Consider the following 6,022-nt stretch of genomic DNA (forward strand, 5'->3'; position numbering starts at 1 on the left):
CATAGTATATATATAGCCCTTTGTGCAGCTTTGTGCCAAACAACAACAGCTGAGACAAAAATGCACATTTAAAAGTTATCTAATATCAGTAATGCAACAATTGTATTATTTAATTAGTTGGCAAAACTCTTGCTTATAAACTGTGTGTGTTCAGTTATATGGAATCGTTATTCTATCAAATATTCTTAGTACAGGGATGAAACCATAACTGAAACTCCACAAACGTTGGCTCGAGAGAAACCTTGCATCGGAGGCCACTAGTCTCCTGTGTCCGTGTACAACGAAAATATTATTCAGCAAAGATGATAGGAATTCGACACATCTGTTTCTGTTTGGACTCATCAGGTCAGTCCGGACAATGAAGGGGTTAAAAACTGCGTCAAAAGATTGAGGAAGGAAAACGACAACTAATTTCTGCATTTTATTTTTTGTTAAATACTACTGTGATGCGCTAAGGTCAACTGACAACAGCAAGTTTAACATCAAATTAATAATACTCAGTAGAGTATAGGTACAGCGACAGCTATCACTCAAAGTCCCCGCTTGGAGTCACTGGTATTAATTCCTTCCGTAAATTATTTGTTTTCGCATGACGTTATAGAAATACTTAAAGTTAACATCTTTTTATAATAATAAATTTTTTTTGTAAAAGAAGTTGCTTTCTAGTTTTGTAATCAAATAGTTTAGTATTTCTTTATGTTATTGACAAAAACTCAACAAGAGAACAAAATTAACGCCTGAACTTTCAGGTCTGTTCTTTTTAATATCATGATGACAAAGTGAAAAATTACCAACAGTATGTAGAATTTTATATACATTAACATTAGGGTTAACTACATGAACAGACGAAAAACAGCCAGGTGTTCGAGGCCAAATAAGTGAACATTAAGACAACTAAAATCTAGCGCAAGAAGGACAAATACATGATGACGAGAAACCCAATTCAAGTATTTTATTTGTTGTTTGTTTTAGAATTAAGCGCAAAGCTACACAATGGGCTATTTGTGCTCTGCCCATCACGGGTATTGAAATTCGGATTTTAGCAATGTGAGTCCGCAAACATACCGAGACAGCTGGTGTGGGTATTAAAACTTTAATTAAAATAATGTACAGAACAAGCACACTGATTCATAAATAACACAAAGTATTTCCAGGGAAACAAGCATACTTTGAAACAATACAATGTAAGTACGTTGATATGTAGGACTATGTAATTGTTGTTAAGCAACTGTTTCTGAATATGTTGATACTCAGTATTATGCGAAGATGTTCATATACAGTTGTGTGTAACGTGCAACTCACAGTTGGCTTTGAATTGAGTAACAAACTAAAAGTGGAATATAGTTTAACACACCCCTCGTGTATTGAAAACAAATTAAACATGAAACTCCAGAAAAAGGTGGTTGTTGACGTATCTTTTCGAGACAAGTTTTCGTTTATTAGATGATAAATTTTAAAGTGAAATACAGCATACTGAAGTCTCCATTATAAGATACTACTAAGGTAGTATCTTGGAGTAAATTCGGTATATATCAATGAAGTCAGATTTTCAGCATCAGTAATTAAACAATTACCAACGTATTATGTTTGTGCTATCAGCTTTTTCATGTTCAGTTTTCAACTGGAATACGAACAATTTCATCTGCGATTTGGTAGATCTAAGCATCAAGATAGTCAGCAGTAAAATGAACGTACAGAAACAGTTTGAAAGCAGCTACATGTATCTACCAAGATGTTTCTAAATAGTTCCTGAATACCTCTGGTGGTCGTTTGGAGATTTCCACACTTCTTCTACTTAGATGTTAAGTTCGAGATGCGCTGAGGGATTTCAGTCACCTCGCTACTTCAAATCGCTTTCTGAAGCCTCAACACTAAAATAGCGCGGGAAATGTCTTCTTCTAGCCAATAAAAGTGATTAAAAATTTAATTCAAGTGAATAAAAACCGGATTGGGTAATTTTTTGTCCTTTTTTTATCAACAAAAATATCCATCTCTAGCTCGTGATGGGCCTGTTTTAAAACAAAACAAAACATATGTTATCGGATAGTGCGTTAGTACTCTCTATGTAGGGATGACATGGGCATTCGTATTAAAATAATTCAAATTCACTTGGATTTTTTTCCTAGATGTCAAAAGAAAATAGATACGAAGAGATACCTGCCATAGTCGTTCTATCTATGTTGTAAATATCGCTATTCAGACTGTCCCAAAGTCGAAAATAGGTGAATAGTCAAAACCGAGATTACTTCTGTTTGCCATTATCTTTCTTCAACAGGCTTAGCGCCCAACTAGTTCCAGCAAAAAAACTATATAGTTTTATCATCATTTGATAGAGTAAAACAGTCTTCACGATTTTTGACTATCTCTTCTATTATTCTGTGGAAAATTTATAAAGGTTTAGAATAAATTCTATAACCTAGTAATCCATGCACGCCATCTTATAAAAAAATAAACAAACAAGTATTGGAAAGAAACTTTATCATTAAGGGAAAAAAAAAATCTGTCGGCTAAAAAAGAACCAAACAAGATAAGGATGGAAGTGGACATATCACTTGATCCACTAGTAATTACATATCAGACAAAGCTGTCTCGACTTTACAAGGAGAATAAAATCCTTACATTACTGGTTTCCTGGCTAGCAAAACAAGTTTAACCAGAATTTCAAATCGTATACTGTTACCCTATTGTAAAATAGTCATAAAAGTAGTATTCTAAAAGAAAGTTACAATGATGAAAGCTCAGATTCTATTCAAACTCTAAACTTTAGATAGACAAAGTAGAAAAGCCAGTGATGTAGAAATTTTATTCTCCATGTAAAGTTGAGACAGCTTAGCCTGCTATGTTATCATTAGCAATATCAGATGATATGTCTACACACCTGCCCATACCAAACAGATTGATGCTAACACTCACAACCAGAAAGTTCGAAAGTGCAAAGTGTGTAGTTCCATTTACACCAGAGAGGTTGATGTTAACACTTACAGTCAGAAAGTTCACAGTTCCACCTACACCAGAGAGGTTGATGTTAACACTTACAGTCACAAAGTTCACAGTTCCACCAACACCAGAGAGGTTGATGTTAACACTTACAGTCACAAAGTTCACAGTTCCACCTACACCAGAGAGGTTGATGTTAACACTTACAGTCACAAAGTTCACAGTTCCACCTACACCAGAGAGGTTGATGTTAACACTTACAGTCAGAAAGTTCACAGTTTCACCTACACCAGAGAGGTTGATGTTAACACTTACAGTCAGAAAGTTCACAGTTCCACCAACACCAGAGAGGTTGATGTTAACACTTACAGTCACAAAGTTCACAGTTCCACCAACACCAGAGAGGTTGATGTTAACACTTACAGTCACAAAGTTCACAGTTCCACCAACACCAGAGAAGTTGATGTTAACTATTACAGTCACAAAGTTCACAGTTCCACCTACACCAGAGAGGTTGATGTTAACACTTACAGTCACAAAGTTCACAGTTCCACCAACACCAGAGAGGTTGATGTTAACACTTACAGTCACAAAGTCCACAGTTCCACCAACACCAGAGAAGTTGATGTTAACACTTACAGTCACAAAGTTCACAGTTCCACCAACACCAGAGAGGTTGATGTTAACACTTACAGTCACAAAGTTCACAGTTCCACCAACACCAGAGAGGTTGATGTTAACACTTACAGTCACAAAGTTCACAGTTCCACCTACACCAGAGAGGTTGATGTTAACACTTACAGTCACAAAGTTCACAGTTCCACCAACACCAGAGAGGTTGATGTTAACACTTAGTCACAAAGTCCACAGTTCCACCTACACCAGAGAGGTTGATGTTAACACTTACAGTCAGAAAGTTCACAGTTCCACCTACACCAGAGAGGTTGATGTTAACACTTACAGTCACAAAGTTCACAGTTCCACCAACACCAGAGAGGTTGATGTTAACACTTAGTCACAAAGTCCACAGTTCCACCTACACCAGAGAGGTTGATGTTAACACTTACAGTCAGAAAGTTCACAGTTCCACCAACACCAGAGAGGTTGATGTTAACACTTACAGTCACAAAGTTCACAGTTCCACCTACACCAGAGAGGTTGATGTTAACACTTACAGTCACAAAGTTCACAGTTTCACCTACACCAGAGAGGTTGATGTTAACACTTACAGTCAGAAAGTTCACAGTTCCACCAACACCAGAGAGGTTGATGTTAACACTTACAGTCACAAAGTTCACAGTTCCACCTACACCAGAGAGGTTGATGTTAACACTTACAGTCACAAAGTTCACAGTTCCACCAACACCAGAGAGGTTGATGTTAACACTTACAGTCACAAAGTTCACAGTTCCACCTCCACCAGAGAGGTTGATGTTAACACTTACAGTCACAAAGTTCACAGTTCCACCAACACCAGAGAGGTTGATGTTAACACTTACAGTCACAAAGTTCACAGTTCCACCTACACCAGAGAGGTTGATGTTAACACTTACAGTCACAAAGTTCACAGTTCCACCAACACCAGAGAGGTTGATGTTAACACTTACAGTCACAAAGTCCACAGTTCCACCAACACCAGAGAGGTTGATGTTAACACTTACAGTCACAAAGTTCACAGTTCCACCAACACCAGAGAGGTTGATGTTAACACTTACAGTCAGAAAGTTCACAGTTCCACCTACACCAGAGAGGTTGATGTTAACACTTACAGTCAGAAAGTTCACAGTTCCACCTACACCAGAGAGGTTGATGTTAACACTTACAGTCAGAAAGTTCACAGTTCCACCAATACCAGAGAGGTTGATGTTAACACTTACAGTCACAAAGTCCACAGTTCCACCAACACCAGAGAGGTTGATGTTAACACTTAGTCACAAAGTCCACAGTTCCACCTACATTAGAGAGGTTGATGTTAACACTTACAGTCACAAAGTTCACAGTTCCACCAACACCAGAGAGGTTGATGTTAACACTTAGTCACAAAGTCCACAGTTCCACCTACACCAGAGAGGTTGATGTTAACACTTACAGTCAGAAAGTTCACAGTTCCACCAACACCAGAGAGGTTGATGTTAACACTTACAGTCACAAAGTTCACAGTTCCACCTACACCAGAGAGGTTGATGTTAACACTTACAGTCACAAAGTTCACAGTTTCACCTACACCAGAGAGGTTGATGTTAACACTTACAGTCACAAAGTTCACAGTTCCACCTACACCAGAGAGGTTGATGTTAACACTTACAGTCACAAAGTTCACAGTTCCACCAACACCAGAGAGGTTGATGTTAACACTTACAGTCACAAAGTCCACAGTTCCACCAACACCAGAGAGGTTGATGTTAACACTTACAGTCACAAAGTTCACAGTTCCACCAACACCAGAGAGGTTGATGTTAACACTTACAGTCACAAAGTTCACAGTTCCACCTACACCAGAGAGGTTGATGTTAACACTTACAGTCACAAAGTTCACAGTTCCACCAACACCAGAGAGGTTGATGTTAACACTTAGTCACAAAGTCCACAGTTCCACCTACACCAGAGAGGTTGATGTTAACACTTACAGTCAGAAAGTTCACAGTTCCACCAACACCAGAGAGGTTGATGTTAACACTTAGTCAGAAAGTTCACAGTTCCACCTACACCAGAGAGGTTGATGTTAACACTTACAGTCACAAAGTCCACAGTTCCACCAACACCAGAGAGGTTGATGTTAACACTTAGTTACAAAGTCCACAGTTCCACCTACACCAGAGAGGTTGATGTTAACACTTACAGTCACAAAGTTCACAGTTCCACCAACACCAGAGAGGTTGATGTTAACACTTAGTCAGAAAGTTCACAGTTCCACCAACACCAGAGAGGTTGATGTTAACACTTACAGTCACAAAGTCCACAGTTCCACCAACACCAGAGAGGTTGATGTTAACACTTAGTTACAAAGTCCACAGTTCCACCTACACCAGAGAGGTTGATGTTAACACTTACAGTCACAAAGTTCACAGTTCCACCAACACCAGAG

Source organism: Tachypleus tridentatus, chromosome 10 (genome assembly GCF_004210375.1).
Source record: "Tachypleus tridentatus isolate NWPU-2018 chromosome 10, ASM421037v1, whole genome shotgun sequence".
In the NCBI taxonomy this organism is placed as follows: Eukaryota; Metazoa; Arthropoda; class Merostomata; order Xiphosura; family Limulidae; genus Tachypleus; species Tachypleus tridentatus.